At 38.9% G+C, this 15,486-nt stretch overlaps 1 protein-coding gene across 2 annotated transcripts in view; it reads left to right on the forward strand.

Moving 5' to 3' along the window:
• The window catches only part of MET (MET proto-oncogene, receptor tyrosine kinase), a 110,037-nt gene that overhangs the window by 37,211 nt on the left and 57,340 nt on the right, over positions 1-15,486 (forward strand). The window lies entirely within an intron of this gene.

The following is a 15,486-nucleotide window of genomic DNA, read 5'->3' on the forward strand; positions in this document are numbered from 1 at the left end:
TCTTCCAAAAGAAATCTGTATATTTACACGGTAAACAGAGACCATCTGAATTGCTGAAGTGTTTGGAGAAAAGTCCTTGATAAAAATCTACAAATGTATTTTTATGACTGGATCATAAAAGGCAGTGTTTTAGTCATCTCCACAAACCAAGAAGATTTGAAATGCAGGTGCAAAAATATGTATGAGGGATCAAAAGAAATACTCACCTTTTTCTGTGTTCACTTTGTTCACTTTTGTTTGGCTGAGAAAGAAGTGGAGTTTGCCAAGGGAAAAGAGGAGGGAATAGGAGGCATTTAATCTTCAGGGCTTATTCCTGTGCCTACAAGTCAGAGAGGTCACTGGCTTGCCCCTTCCTGAAGGCTATAATTACAGGCAGAGGACTATTTATTTTCCAGTAAAGTGACCAGAATCTTGAATGTAAGAGATTGTTTATAAGAGTGCCCTGTGTGTAGGGGTTATACAAAGCTTCAATAAAGATAATAGGGAGGTAAGATTATTTTTTTTCATCTATTCACTAATATGAGAAGGTCTGAGACTCTGGAAATGTTCTAAAGTGCAATAAAAGAGGTGAATATGAGGTCAAATTAGATGATCCTGATACTTAAGGAACTGAATTAAATGAAGAAAGAAGAGGAATTTTTAATAGAATATAATATATTTGATGATTCATTAAATGTAAACTTATTTGTGGCTCCAACATCATGGTAAACAAGAATCAGTAAATGTATTAGTAAGAGTAATTGAGAAATATTTCTAATTTAAAAAACACCAGTTATGTTTGGTTTATCTACAGCTGATATGGAAAAAAATGGGCAGTGTTTCTTACTCTCAGCTAAACTCACTCTCATTGTAGGAGAGTCATAAAAAAGGTATTGATTCCAAGTAGAATTGGGCAGACAAAGCACAAGATCAATTCTGTTACTGGACCAATATTAAGAATATTAGTGAGTGTTTGCAAATGATGAGTAATATGTAAGTGGTAGTTTAACAGTAGTAGGTATAACTTGTAATTAACGTTGAAAGGTCCAAGTACAAGTTTCGACATGTACAAAGAGGACTAAAATATGTGCCTGCTTTAAAAAGATATTATGGTAAATTGTGACAATGATTATGATATTTTCTATCTAGATACTTTTTTAGAATCAAATGCTTGTGATAACATAAGGAGCAATTTCAGATTTTTAGGCAAACAGTGCTTTTTATGATCCTGGGTATGCAGCATGGTGGCACACTAATTACCCCCATGCCTCCTCTCCTGTCTCCATTTGTTTTTAGTAGATTCTGCACAGGAAAACATATTCACCTCAGTATTGAAACTTTGAAGTTCACCATTTGTGGCACAGTTATAGATCGTAGAAGAATATATACCAGAACTTTACTACACCTAACAAAAGAAAGTTCTTTATTAAAAAAACAAACAAAAAAAACCCTCCAAATTATTATGAGATCTAGGGTAGCTGTGGTGTAAACTATATGATATTGAGTATCTTATGACCCTACTGATAAGATAAAAATCCAATTGAATGCAGATGAACTCATGAAAAAAGAAGGATTATGAAATATTTGGAAAGTAAACACCTAAATTTTCATAAGTAAATATTAATTTAGTATTTGTGTGAGCTTTAGATATTAAAGCTTTCCCTGCATTTTCTGGGCCCTTAGAACCAGCTGTTATAACTCCTAGTGCCTTATTTAGTACTCTATGCTCAGGATTCAAGAACTAGTTAAAAAACTGTCAAATTTTCTATTTTCTCTGCCAATATATAATAAAATCTCTGTTCCATGAATGGCTGAACAATTATTTTAATAACGATTCTGGCATAGCTTCATTTTACCTTTTTTGCTACTAGCAAGGCTTTCATTTTATACTTTAAACTCTGGGTAAATCACAAGTTAAACTGAACTATTGTTTGTTTAATGCTCTGTTTCCTTCTAGCCTTATTCTTGTCTATCAGCCTCAGCCCAGTTCCCCAATGGCTCAGGAAACCCTCAGTTGGGATTAAGTAATAGTTTACACAACCTCTCTCATTCATTAACCCATGTTGACATTCTCATTCTGTGTATCAACCTTATTTAAGACTTTCTTAAGCACTTTATCCAGCTGCTGGTTTGGGTGCAACTAACAACACCTATTTAATCAAGAAACTTCATACTTCCAAAAAATCATTCAGCCTATCTCAGCCTTCTTCATTAGCACAATCTGTTTTAGTCTGCTGCTTCTGTTCTTTCTTCAGAATAAAACTTGGTCTCATTCATAGTAGATATGAAGTTTAAAAATCTTTACTTCTTCTCTTCTTCTACATATACACAAAGCAGAAACAAAAAAATTGCATGTTATCATTCCAGACAGGATTTGTTTTATAAGTGTATTGAAAATGATGCCAGTAAGATAACACTAGATCTTTCTGGTTCCATCCTCATCCCCAACCAGTCTGTTTGTCTCCATACTGCTGCTGGAGTAAGTAATCTTTCTCAAAAGCAAACTCATTTGTGTAACTGCATCCCTTGCAATAATTTGAGGGATCTCCAATGGTTTCAGAGTAAAATCTACATTCTTTAGTATCATAGTTTAAGGCATTTCTTACCTTGACCCTGGCTACTTCCTGGCTGTTACCGGTGATGTGCTGGTAAATATTTAACTCTAGAGAGAGAGGGAACAGAAGTCCCTGATTTGTAGTGTTTGCCCATTTCTGTGGTGTAAATACCTCCACCAAACCAATTTCAAGCTATCAAAGTAAAGTTACTGAACAAGAACTAAGAAGAAATGTTTACAGTTGTTTCTATAATTTCTCTATAATCGGCTCTATATAATCTCTATAATTGACTCTCTATATAGTGTACAAGATGTCTCAAGCACACCACTGCCATTCTACGCTACTCTCAATCTACCTTTTTTTTTTTTTGGTGAGAACATTTAAGTTCTACTTTTTTAGCAAATTTCAGTTGTACAATACAGGGTTATCAACTACGGTCACCATATATATACATTAGATCCTTAGACTTTATTCATCTTTTAACTGATAGTTTGTACCCTTTTACCAACCTCTCCCTATTTCCCTCATCCCCCAGCCCCTGGCAACAACTTCTCTACTGTTTGTTTCTATGAGTTTGACTTGTTTTTTTTTTAATTCCATATATGAGTGATACCATGCAGTATTTGTCTTTCTCTGTCTGTCTTATTTCACTTAGCTTAAAAAGTTTATCCATATTGTCGCAAATGACAGAAATTCCCTTCCTTTTTAAGGCTGAATAATATTCCATTTTATATATACACCACATCTTCTTTCCTGTTTGTCCATTCATTTGTTGACAGACATTTACGTTGTTTCCATACCTTGGTTATTATAAGTAGCACTGTAATGAACATGGGAGTATAGACATCTCTTTGAGATAATGGTTTCATTTCCTTTGGATATATACTCAGAAGTGAGATTGCTGGATCATATGGTAGTTCTATTTTTAGTTTCTTGAGGACCCTCCTTACTGTTTTCCATAGTGGCTATACCAGTTTACATTCCCAGCAGTTGCATACAAGGGTTCCCTTTTCTCCACATCCTCTCCAGCATTTATCTCTTGTCTTTTTGATAATAGACATCCTAACAGGTGTGAGGTATTTTGTAGTTTTGATTTACATTTCCCTGATAATTAGTGATATTAAGCACCTTTTCATGTACTTGTTGGCCATTTGTCTGTCTTCTTTGGAAAAGTATCTATTCATATCCTTTGCCCATATTTTAATTGGATTATTTGATTTTTGGCTAGTGAGTTTTATGTGTTCCATGTATATTCTGGATATTAACCCTTTATTGAATATGTATCAACCTATCATTCTTGTAGTTCCCAGATCCATCAGTCTCCCTCACAACTCTGCCTTAACATTTATCACTTCATCTGCCTCAAATTCCCTTCAACCCTCATTTTATCGGGTTAACACTTTCTCCCTATTCTTTACAACTCAACTCAGGCATTTCCTTCCCCTCGAAATCTTCTCTAGCTTTCCCCTCACCCGATATTCTGGATAAGCTGCCTTTCCTGAGAACTCTAGTAGCACCCTTGCTTATTGCTATCGTATCTTTTACCACACTCTGTGGTGATATGTTCAGTGTTTCCCTCATTTGCCCCCTGAAGATATGGACTATGGCTTTTATCTCTGCATCTCCAGTGCCTACACAATAGCTTGAACAAAATATATATTTATCAAATGAGTAAATAACTATGACAAAGCCCCCATATTTCAAATAATGTAATAAAATGCTGATTAGTAAAAATAATTTTTAGATAAAACAATTTTTCATTCTCTCCCTCAAATCTCTAAAAACTAATTTATAGAATTCAGGAGTTTCCGAGAATTACATTAGCACTGAAGAAATTCTGGGAAGTTCCACTCACCATTACCTATGCCCCTTCCTTACACATACACACACACACACCCTCCTCCGTCCTCCAGTTTGAGATGAAGATAGATCAAAGAACAAAGAAGAAAAATGAAAGGAGAGGAAAAGATGAAGATAGGGAGGGTGAATGGACAGGAATTCCAGAGCTTTGTCGTCAAAATTAGGAAAATACAATTAAAGCTATTAAAAGGAGAAAGAAAAGAGTAACTTCTCTGCTCCTTAAGGCTATCTTGAGCCTGTCAACAGGGCTTGCCCTCTGAGTGGGTGATACTATCTGTATGAGGGACTTTAAACAACACCTTCTGGTGGGCATTGCTCAAGCAATGGTACCAATAGAGGTGCCCTCCCATGAAGTTTGCGTTTGGAATCCACAGATTTTCACTCTTGACCACGAATCTATGATTTCAAGTTGAAAATAGTATATGAGGTAAGGAAAAGAAGTTAAGGGCGTAGGTCTTTGTTAATACCACCCTTACTGTCGCCACAAGATTAGACTCCACGATGGCACCACTTCATAGGTACTGAGTACATGCTTGGTACAGAGAGAAGCTTTCCTGAGCTTGGTCTTGAAATAAATGCAGTAAGATTAGAAGAGAGTTTGGTAAGGACCTGAGGGACCCTGGCCAGTGAGAAGAGTGGCCCACAGATTGAGGTTTCTGATAAACAATTCTGGTCAGGAACAAGGGGAGAGGATGAGCAAAGAGTCTCACTGCACAATGGCAAGATGGAGAGGAAGGATAAGAGGTGACGACAGTGATGGCAGGCTAGAATATAGTCATGAGTTTAAACAATATATTGGGCACAGTTGAAGGACTCTGCTTTCATCCATCTTTCACCTCTCCACTAAGACATTCATCAGCCTGTTCCTATTGAGCGTGACACTGTTAGGCACATAAACAGACCATGGCTCTTACCACTACAGGAAGGACTGCTTTGGTTTTCCTGGTTAGTGCAAGGTAATTGGTGTTCTGTCTTCTGAGTATCTCTTATGTTTCTGAGTAAGTACATTAAAATTTGTTTTCTGTTAACAAAATAGAGAAAAGCAGAAAACCTCTAAACACTAAACGTTAAAATGTGCCTCACTTGGAACAACATTTTTTTTATGAATCACTCTGTCACTCCTGACTGTGATTGAAGTGCAATATGAAGGCTGCTAATTGAAACCACATGTACTTGGTCTGTTTCAGATCTGATTCACCTTAGGAAACGATGGTAAAGAAGCAAAAGTTTTGTCACTTAGAATTCCACAGCCCCTATCATTGTAGACTTGTGAGTCTTTTGAATCCTAGGGGTACATCGAGAGGAGAATAGATCTATTTGTTCATTTGTACACGTTTATAAATCCATACACACATATACATAAAATATATTCTGCTCCAAGTATTTATCTCTTCCCTCTTCACTAATCTAACTTCTGTCAAGACCTGGCGCAACTTCAGCCTCTGCCATGAGCCTTCTCCAGCTGTTAAAGCCCACACTGGTCTTATCCTTTTCCTAATCTTATAGCATTTACTACCTGTACCAGTGTTTTTAGAACTTATCTATCAGCGATGTTCTTCGTACCTTGCAGTATTAGTTAGCTGTTTTGTTTGTCTGTCTCTTGTCTCTCTATATGCATGGTGCCTTCAAGGGACACTGAGGGAACAGACTGGACTATAGGTAGAAGCATTTGCTAGGGTTGGCAAACTATGCCCTGTTTTTGTACATTTAGCAAGTTAAGAATGGTTTTTACAATTTTTAAAGGGTTAAAAAGTAACACACAGACAAACTAATATATGCTACAGAAACCTTATGGTACTCAAAGCCTAACATATTTGCTATCTAGCCCTCTACAAAAAAACGGTGCCAATCTCTGCTTTACAGAAAAATGAAAAATAATAGTGGACAGACAAGAGGGCCAACTTTACTTACTAGCTGTAATTCTATTAGATAGGTGTGAGTGTTTCCATTTTAGAGATGAAGAACCCGAGGTTTGTTAATCTAAATAATTAGAATTAGTCTTTGTAGGCATTATGAAGAATCGCTAGACCATCAACAGCAATAATAATAATAACTATTTATATTGCACAAGGGCAGGGACTTAGGTCTGTTTTGTTTGCTGCTGTATCCTTCTAGCACCCAGAACAGTATCTGTCACGTGGTATGGTTTTGTATTCGTTTCCTAGGGCTGCCATAACAAATTACCACAAACTTGGTGGCTTAAACCAACAGAAATTTATTCTCACACGGTTCTGGAGGCCAGAAGTCCGAAATCAAGGTGTCAGCCAAGGTCATGCTCCCTTTTAAGGCTCTAGGGAAGAAGCCTTCCTTGCCTTTTACAGTTCTGGTGGTCCCAGGCATTCCTTCTGCTGTGGCAGATTATGCCAGTCTCTGCCTCTGCCTTCACACGGCCATCTTCCTTGTGTGTTTCTTTGTGTCCTCTCTTCTTGTAAAGACAACAGTCATTGAACTTAGGGCTCACACTAAATCCAGGATGATTTCATCTCAAGATCTTTAATTACGTATGAAAGAGCCTATTTCCAAATAAAGTCCCATTTTGAGGTTCCAGGTGAACATGAATTTTTGGGGGGACACTATTCAACCTACTACAGGTCTCAATAAATATTTTTGAATGACTAAATGAATGAAGGAAGTAACCATTTAACATATTGCTGGCACTGGATTCGTTTCATTTAAACCTCAAAACAATTCTATTAGATAGGTATGTGTTTTTCCATTTTACAAGTAAAGACCTGAGGCTTGGAGATCTAAGTATCCTCTCAAAGTTCTTATAGCTGGTAAGGGCAGGGCCACTCCCGAGCCCGTGCTCTTCTCCACTAGGCTATGGTGATTACCACTGGACATGAGTAAGGAGGTGTTTGGGGGACATTACACTAAAAAATTATGGAAGTGGACTTGAAGAAGGAGATTCTAGAATCAAGGAAATCAGATTGTAGGAGGCCAAGTATGAGATTTCCTTTAATTCAGAAGAAAAATTTTTAAGAATCGATAGGTAGATATAAACAATAAAGGAAAGGGAAGAGTCAAAGATAGCTGAGACCTCAAATTTAGGGAGAGGGTAGCTATTGATGCCATATAGAAATAGGAAGCTGGAAGGAGGAGCCAGTTTGGAAAAAAATATGATGAATTTGAATGTCATCAACAGCACGTTCAAACTTGGGCTGAAGGCAGTTTCAGAGACAGAGCTGGTCCTCAGAAGAGAGAATGCTGCTGGATGTGTGAAGTTAAGTCATCACCACGAGGCAGCATCCATCACCTCATGAATCACCAGTGTTGAACCAGCAGCTGGCTGGCCAGATGCCTGGTTATGCTATGTTCATGGCCATCTTAGGTTCTACACACAGCCAGAGAAGATGCCCTTTCTTCCTTCCTAGGGATGAATCAACCCTTCTTTAACTGCCCCTCGGTTTTGCTCTCCTGCTAGAACCCAGTTGAGGTCTCAGGTTGTCACGAACCCAATGGCTGTTGAGGCCGTGAAGCAGGATTACTTCATCAAGGAGAGTTCGTGGCAGCAGAAGTATTAAGGAACTGTGCACCAAGCACAGCATCAGGCTGAGTCCTCTTCATAGCACAAGACAACGTAGTCAGATTCTTAGGGTTTGGCCACACCACCCTAACCGTCTGGCCTTTCATTAAAGATCCTAAAGAGAAGGGCCTGCTCTGTCAGAGAGCTGACTCTTCTGCATTTTACAGAGAATGAGGCTTCATTGTCGACATCTTAGATATCTGAGTACAGACTGAGAGAAGTTAAAATATAGTCTGAAAGAAACATAACCGGACACTGAAGTTCAAAGCTCTGTGCCACCCCCTTGCAGTCCCATTTAGTAAAGAGAAGAGAGCACGTGAGTGAAATTTAGGGAAATAAGCTAAGTGGAATTCCTAAAATTAAAGCAGTTGAGTTTTTAGCCAACTATATGAAAAGCCTTAGGCAAAGAGGGACTTTCTATTTTGAAATATGTATCCCCCTGAAAACCACAGAATTTGTACAAAGTATAATTATGAATAAAGTTTATATTAAATTGCTTCTGTTAATTTAGTCATGGGCCAGGAGGGAAGAGAGCTGATATGAGTGAACTGGCAAAGACTTCGCAAGATAGTACATTTTTAAAAATCTATCTGCAAGACTGATTTAAATTATCTATAGATGAGCTAAATCCGTCCTATAGATCAATTAAAAGAATCACTATTTTAAATATATCACATCCTTAATTGAACTGAATCAAATGTAGTTGCATATTCACTGCATGCATCATAATGTTAATTAGGGGAAACATTTTGAATCAAATACATGGAGGTATATAGCACTTCAATTTTCTTTTTATAAAGAAAGGTATATGCCTGAGTCAGGCAAAAAAATCTGACAAGTACTCATGAAAAGGTAAAGAAAGACTAAATTAATTAAACTATTGTTTCACGTTTTACAGATTCTAAAGTAATTCCTGTTATTTATCCCCATGGCAGTATATAAGCCTTTGAGTTGAGGAAGCAAGTTTGTAGCAAGTTTTAGGAAAAAACAAGAGTGTTGACCATTGGTTCTCAGAGTTGATGTCATACAATTATTTTAGAAGAAGATCAACCTTGAAAAGTTAAATGCTTTTCAAAACTTCTTTTAGAATAGGCATGTGTATCCAGAATCTATGTATGTTTTGGAGTAGCCTCTGGTGATTGGGGGACAGTGACTCTTTACTCATGGCAGCCTAAACATCCTGGGCAATCATTTGTTCGGACAGCGGGCTGATGGCAGTCTGGTGATTCGAAGGCTAGCAGTAGCTTTGGAAAGCCACCCACAGATCCACAGCATTGTAGAGCTGGAAAAGAACTTGGAGATCAGTTCGCTCAAGCCTCCCTTTACAGACAAGGAGCATGTAGCCTAGTGCAGTGGTGAAGACCCTGAGGCCATGGCCTAGGTTTAGTCCTGGCCCTGCCGCTGCTAATCATGTGACCATTCAGTGCCTCAGTTTCCTCCTAGGATTGTTAGGAGGATTCAGTGAATTAATATTTGGAAAATGCTGTGGAACAGTGTCTGACACATCGTAAACACTACAAATAAATGTTTGTTAAATAAGTAAAAGCAAACTCAGACCCAGAGAGATCAAGTGATTTGCCTAAGGTCACGCGACTTGTCAAATCCTCGCTGGGGTAGAACCAGTCCTGTCCTGTAGGTATGCTCCTTCTTCTTCTCTACCAGGTCCTTAGACCATCCCTAGAGTGTGAGTCTGTCTCAGAAATACCGTAGGAGCCTACAAGTAAGTAGCATGACACAGTGTAAGGAAGACAGGATTTGAAATGGACAACTAGGATTCAAACTCTAATAGTTACTGACAACTCTCTGAACCTCAGTTCCTTATTTGTAGAAATGTGATGATCATAACAAACTCAACTCACAGACATGTTGAGAGGATCAGATGAGATAATGTACTTTGAAAACCATAATCCACTATGCAGGTGTTATTTAACATCATTGTTATGAGCTTCTGTGAGCTGAGAAAAGCCTTGCGAATGTTTCAGACCTGCTTAGGACGTTAAGAAATTGGAGTGGAGAGAGTTCTTAATAGGCTTTCTCTACTTTCTCACTTCCCATTTATTCACTGCTTTCTTTTTAAATTTATCTTTAATATAATATATTCATAAAAGAATCATGTACTATATAAAGTATTTGTGTTGTGTGTGTGTGTGTGTGTGTGTGCATGTATGAAAAATAAAACAATTACTGATTTTTCTACCACTGGGCTTAAAAAAGAGAATATTACCAGTGCCTTTGAAGCCCCCTGTGTGTCCACTTCAGTCACATCCCTCTCCCTCTCAGAAAAGTGGGTAGACGTTGGTTGTAAATTGTTTGTTCGTCTTCCCTTGCCATTAGTTGCACTACATGTATGTATATGTCTAAACACTATATTGTATTGGGTGAATTTTTTTTCTTATTTCTTTTTTCCTCTTGACTCAAATCTCAAGCTATATGGTATCTTTCTGTACCCTTATACCATCCACTTTATTCATTGTCACTATCTCCCCTCCCCCACCCAATAAAACACATTACTCCTGTCATTCAAAAGACCTTGTAAACAGAGACTTTAGAAGAGAGCCAGGCTTCAGGTTTACATGAGCAAGGAGTAGATATCAGTGACTAGCGGGAGATGGGGCATCTGCTGCCAAAGCAAATGCAAGAATCCAAGAATGGGAAGGGTCTTGTGTCAGGATAGCCACTCTGAGATTTATTTGGTGTCCTAGATGGTCACCTGACCTTTCACCTTAATGGAAAAAAGACTAAAAACATAAATCGAGGCAGATTTGGATGCCGTGCTAAGGAGTTTGGACTTCCTGCAGGCCTTTGGGAAGCAACTAAAGTTTTGAAGAAGGGAGTGACAGCTTATAACTGCTTCAAGGAGATGAGATAGGACAGCAAAAGGCCAGTGAGGAAACACCTAGCCTGGAACAGGGTGCAGGCTGGAGGGCTGCACAGGAGAGACACTGCGGACAGGGTTTAGTGGGACTTAGCAACTGGTTGGATGTAGGAAATGCTAGAGAAAGAGGAGTTGGTGATGACTGAAATTTCAAAGTTACCTGGATGGAAAGATGGTAATGTTTGTTAACCTAAATAGGTAACAGAGCTAAATTTGAAAGCCAAGCTGATTACAACAGCCCAAAATGCTAATGATTATCTCTGTGCTGTTATCCAGAAAATAATGATTAATTCCAGCCTTTCTCAGAAAGGGAATCCAGGGTAGGCAAATCTACAGTTCCTACCTTGAAGAGTTGTAGGATTTTACGTGTTAAATGATAACTTTTGTTCAATGATTCCAACTCTCTGAGAGTTACAACTTCCCTGACTTTTGTTTTCTCATACATAAAATGAGGGGCTGGAGTTAGATGGTCTCTAAGGCCCTTTCCATTTTTGTAATTGTACAATTCTCAGAACTTGGCCCAGAATACTAAACAGTAGCAAAAGAAATTCATGAGCTTGAGAATCAGAGAGAACTAAATTCTAGTGCCAGTTCCAGTGAACTGGACACTGTGGCCACACCCTTGGCTGCCCTGAGTCTCCTCCTCCTGAAAACTGAGTGTGATGAGAGCTCACAGGACTGCTGTGAGTCTGGTTGTATGTGAAAATGCCCAACTCAGTGCCTGGCACAGTGTAGGTGCAGGGTAAAGATTCATTTCTTCCCTCCCTTCCTTCCTTCCTTCTTCCTCCCTTTGTTACTAAAAGGAGAGCATTAGTCTGGCTCCCCAACTGGTGCTGGGGTGAAACCTTCTCTGAAGTCTCTTCTGCAGTGCCCCAAAGCAGCTGTTGTACCAGAGAACTTTCCACCAGCCTTGCTTAGTTTTACCCCAAAGCACAAGACCTCCTGGCTTTGAGGGAAGTGTGAGTGGCAAGGAGACTGCTGGCAGTAGGTCTGCAGTTGCTCTCCATCTGGACCCATCCCACCCCAAATGCCACACCCAGGAGCTGTGTGTCAAACAGTGAGAAGAAGCCACCCCAGCTTCCCTGCACGAATAAGCGGCAAATACATTCACTCATTATCGTTAAGGGATATAGTGAATCAGGCTGAGATTTAATCATATTTGTGCAATGCTTTACCTTTGCAATGCTGAGGGCTGAAACCAAGGCTCTCTATTAGTTAAAGTTCTACTATTCAAGCTCAGAGACAGCATGCTGCTTTGTAACCCAATCCTACCACCCTGACCCCGGTCATTGAGTTTATCAGGATTCTCAGCAGGAGGAGACAAGGAGTAGTCCCCTCTCCTACAGTGAACCCTGGAGTGTTACTCCTTCCTGGAAGCTAATGCCCCTACCCCTCTCCTGCAGCTATAGAGAAAATGAAAAAGAAAAAGGTTGGGGTCCCCTGGCTTATGAATTTGAATGCCACCTGAGCCTGACGTGATGTTTGTTTTTTGGCTCCAAATTGCACAATTTTTCAAGATAAAGGAGTTCTGTAGATCCTAGTCCAACATTGTGCAATGTTGTACTTAGGAATTTGTTTTGGTGGAGATAGAGACATAACTTAATCCTGTCAGCCGTTGAAGAGGTACCACTTAGAGGCCTTACTGTTTCCTGAAGGAGCAGCCTTGAAGTGCACAATATAAATGTTACATTAACTCTGATGCAGAGTTCTACGTTTATGCCTTCCATGTGAGGAAACAGACACATAGAGGCTAAAGTTCTTGTCATACTGCTCTCCCGCTGTTTAGAAAAGATCAGCAAGTTCCTGCAGGTTTGCAAACGCCTGGAGATCCGTCTCACCTCCATTCTCCAGCTCACCTTGTTCAGCAAGGCAGACCACAAAGCAAGCTGGGTAGACAGATAGGCTTTATCTCTGGTTACTTTGCATATACATTAATTTTTCAGCAAGCTGTTATTAAATACCTACTGTGTGCTGGGCATGATACACAGTGGAGATAAAAGATGAATGAGACAATTCCTGGCCTCTTATTGGTTGAAGGCTGCTATTAGTTTACGATCTAAGACTCTACTCCACACACAGCAAATTGTTTTATATCCCAATGAATCCATCATATCTCTACCAGCACCAAACCCCAGGTCAAGTTTGAGGCTTTGAAGTTCCAGGAATGTCACCTAGACGTAGAAAAAAGTAAGAATGAGCAAGAGAAGGAACAAAACAACCGCAGAAGCTGACAACCACAGAAGCTGACCCTGAAGAGCAATCACCTCTATATTGGAATACTTGAGATGGCCTTCGATTTAAAACTGATCTCTGCTCCTTTAAGCATCTTCCCTTAGTTCTGGCTATCTCTGTAAAATGGACAATTGATCACCAATAAAAACTTAATTACCAATTAATCGGTTACTGTTGAATTGCTGGTACATCTCAGTTATCCACTACTCCTCAAAGCAATCCATAGTACTTTAGTGAAGAAAAGCTTCTAATTAAATAGTGAAATAGCAATCATTAATATATCAAAATAAATGTCTAGAACTAGAATGTTTTATTAATTAGAAGAGTCAGGTTTAGCATCTCTGAGATTCTCTGCTTGCTCATTTATGGCCATTTAAAATAAAGGAATGATTGTTGCTATATAAAACAGCATTTTAGGTGACTTTTAACTTTTAAAGTCAATAGATATACGAACTTTGCATTCTATGTGACAGAAGTTTGACGTTAAGGAGTAAGGTTATTTTACATAAGGACAACTAAATTTTTTTATTTCAGTTTGTTCTTAAACACTAAGTTGGTTTGAAATATACTATGACAACTTTCTGATCATTATATATATAATAGGACAATAATAGAGAATTTCTAATCTTCAGATCATTTTCCTGGACTTGTAGCTACATACAAAGATGTGTAAAAATGAACTTTTTCTCTCTTTTTCTTCCAAGTTAGACTTTGTTTTCCTTAATACATCTTCTTGCCCTCTGATATCTGCCCCAGATTTACCAATTCACAACTATCTTGTCAGGACAGTCAAGAGCTGTCACTCTATGTGTCTCTTATAAACTCTTAAACTACCCCTATTCCTGAAAAAAATGACTGTAGTAACATTGATTCATATCTCCATACTCATGCCCCATCTACCCATAATTGATTCACTTACTTGTTCATTCATTCAATTAATATTTATTAAACATCTACTATATGTGATATTTCATCTACTACTAGCAATACAGTGGTGAACAAGCAGGGTCCCTGATCGCAGGGAGCCACTCAGGAGAAGTCTCACATCAATCATCTATCGCACAAATAGTAGTTGCAGCTATACCAAGTGCTATGCCATGTAGATAAAAGGTATTATGACAGTCTATAATAGAAGCATTTGACTTCAGGAGGCCTGTCAGATAACATGATGAGATTTGTGTTTTACAAAGAAAATCTGTCTGCAATGTAGAGAATGGATCTGGAAAGAGATTAGATGAAATTGGATGTGGCAGGTCCAGTTAGGAAGCCATTGTAGTAGTCCAGGAAAGCGATGGGTGGCTTGGATGAAGGTTGTCGTGGTAGAGACAGAGAAAACTGGATGAGTCCAGGAGATAGTTAGAAAACGCAATTGATGGAATTGGGGATGGACTGTATATGGGGAAGAATCAGGGATGATACTTAGATTTCTGACTTGTGCACCTGGAGGAATGGTAGAGCCATTCGCTGGGATGCGTTGTATCGTAAGATCAGGCATGGAGGAAGATTGTGATTTCAACTTTGGTCATGTTGAGCCTGAGGTCTTTAAGACATCTGAGTGCAGATTTCATAGGCAGTCTGATGTATGCACAGTCAGCTCAGAGGAGAGGGGTAGCCTGGAGGTACAAAGGTGTGTGTCAACTAAATAGTAATAGACATCACGGGGGAGACTGAGATTGCCTGGGGAGAGTATGACGAGTGAGCAGAGGAGTGGCCCTAGGCTGGAGCCTTGAGCAGCCCTAACATTGATAGCCAGGCGTGGATGGTCCTGCAAAGGAGACATAAACGTTGCAGTCTGAGAAGCAGAGGAAAACTGGGAGACTGAAGTGTCAAGGTGAAGGGAGAGATCCACAGTGCTTAATTGTTGTATATTACTGAACAATTTTTTTTTTTAAATCCTTCCATTTAAAGTTGAACCTAAAGGATAAATACCTGACTGAATGGTAATTGCCTTTTACTAAACTGGTTACTGAGACATTTGATGTACAACTTTTACATTTTTTGAGCCTTTCACCATAATGATGACACATACTTAACGTGGTGTTCTCTGCATGCTAGGTTCTATTGTAAGAGATTTCTATAAACCAGCTCATTTAATCTTTACAACAGCTCCATAAGGTAGGCATATTTCTAGAATTCTCTTGATTTTACAGTTGGGGGAACTGAAACAGAGAAAATATGAATTTCACAAACAGAGAGGTTATAGGGACTACATAAGACAAGTAAGCATTAGGGACCAGGATTTGATGCAAGCACTTGGGTCTGGGGTTTATGCTCTGCTGCCTCCCCATGAATTATCTACCAACCACCATTCCCCACCACCTCCCTACACACAGATGCACAAGGGCACACATTTTAAAATATAATGTCCTAGTGTGACTCTTAACATTTATGATTATTTAGTTGAAATTCATCTCATTGGACTTGCCTACTAGAAGCATTACCTTTATGTCCAGGGCTGA

The sequence above is a fragment of the Diceros bicornis genome, chromosome 3 (genome assembly GCF_020826845.1).
Source record: "Diceros bicornis minor isolate mBicDic1 chromosome 3, mDicBic1.mat.cur, whole genome shotgun sequence".
In the NCBI taxonomy this organism is placed as follows: Eukaryota; Metazoa; Chordata; class Mammalia; order Perissodactyla; family Rhinocerotidae; genus Diceros; species Diceros bicornis.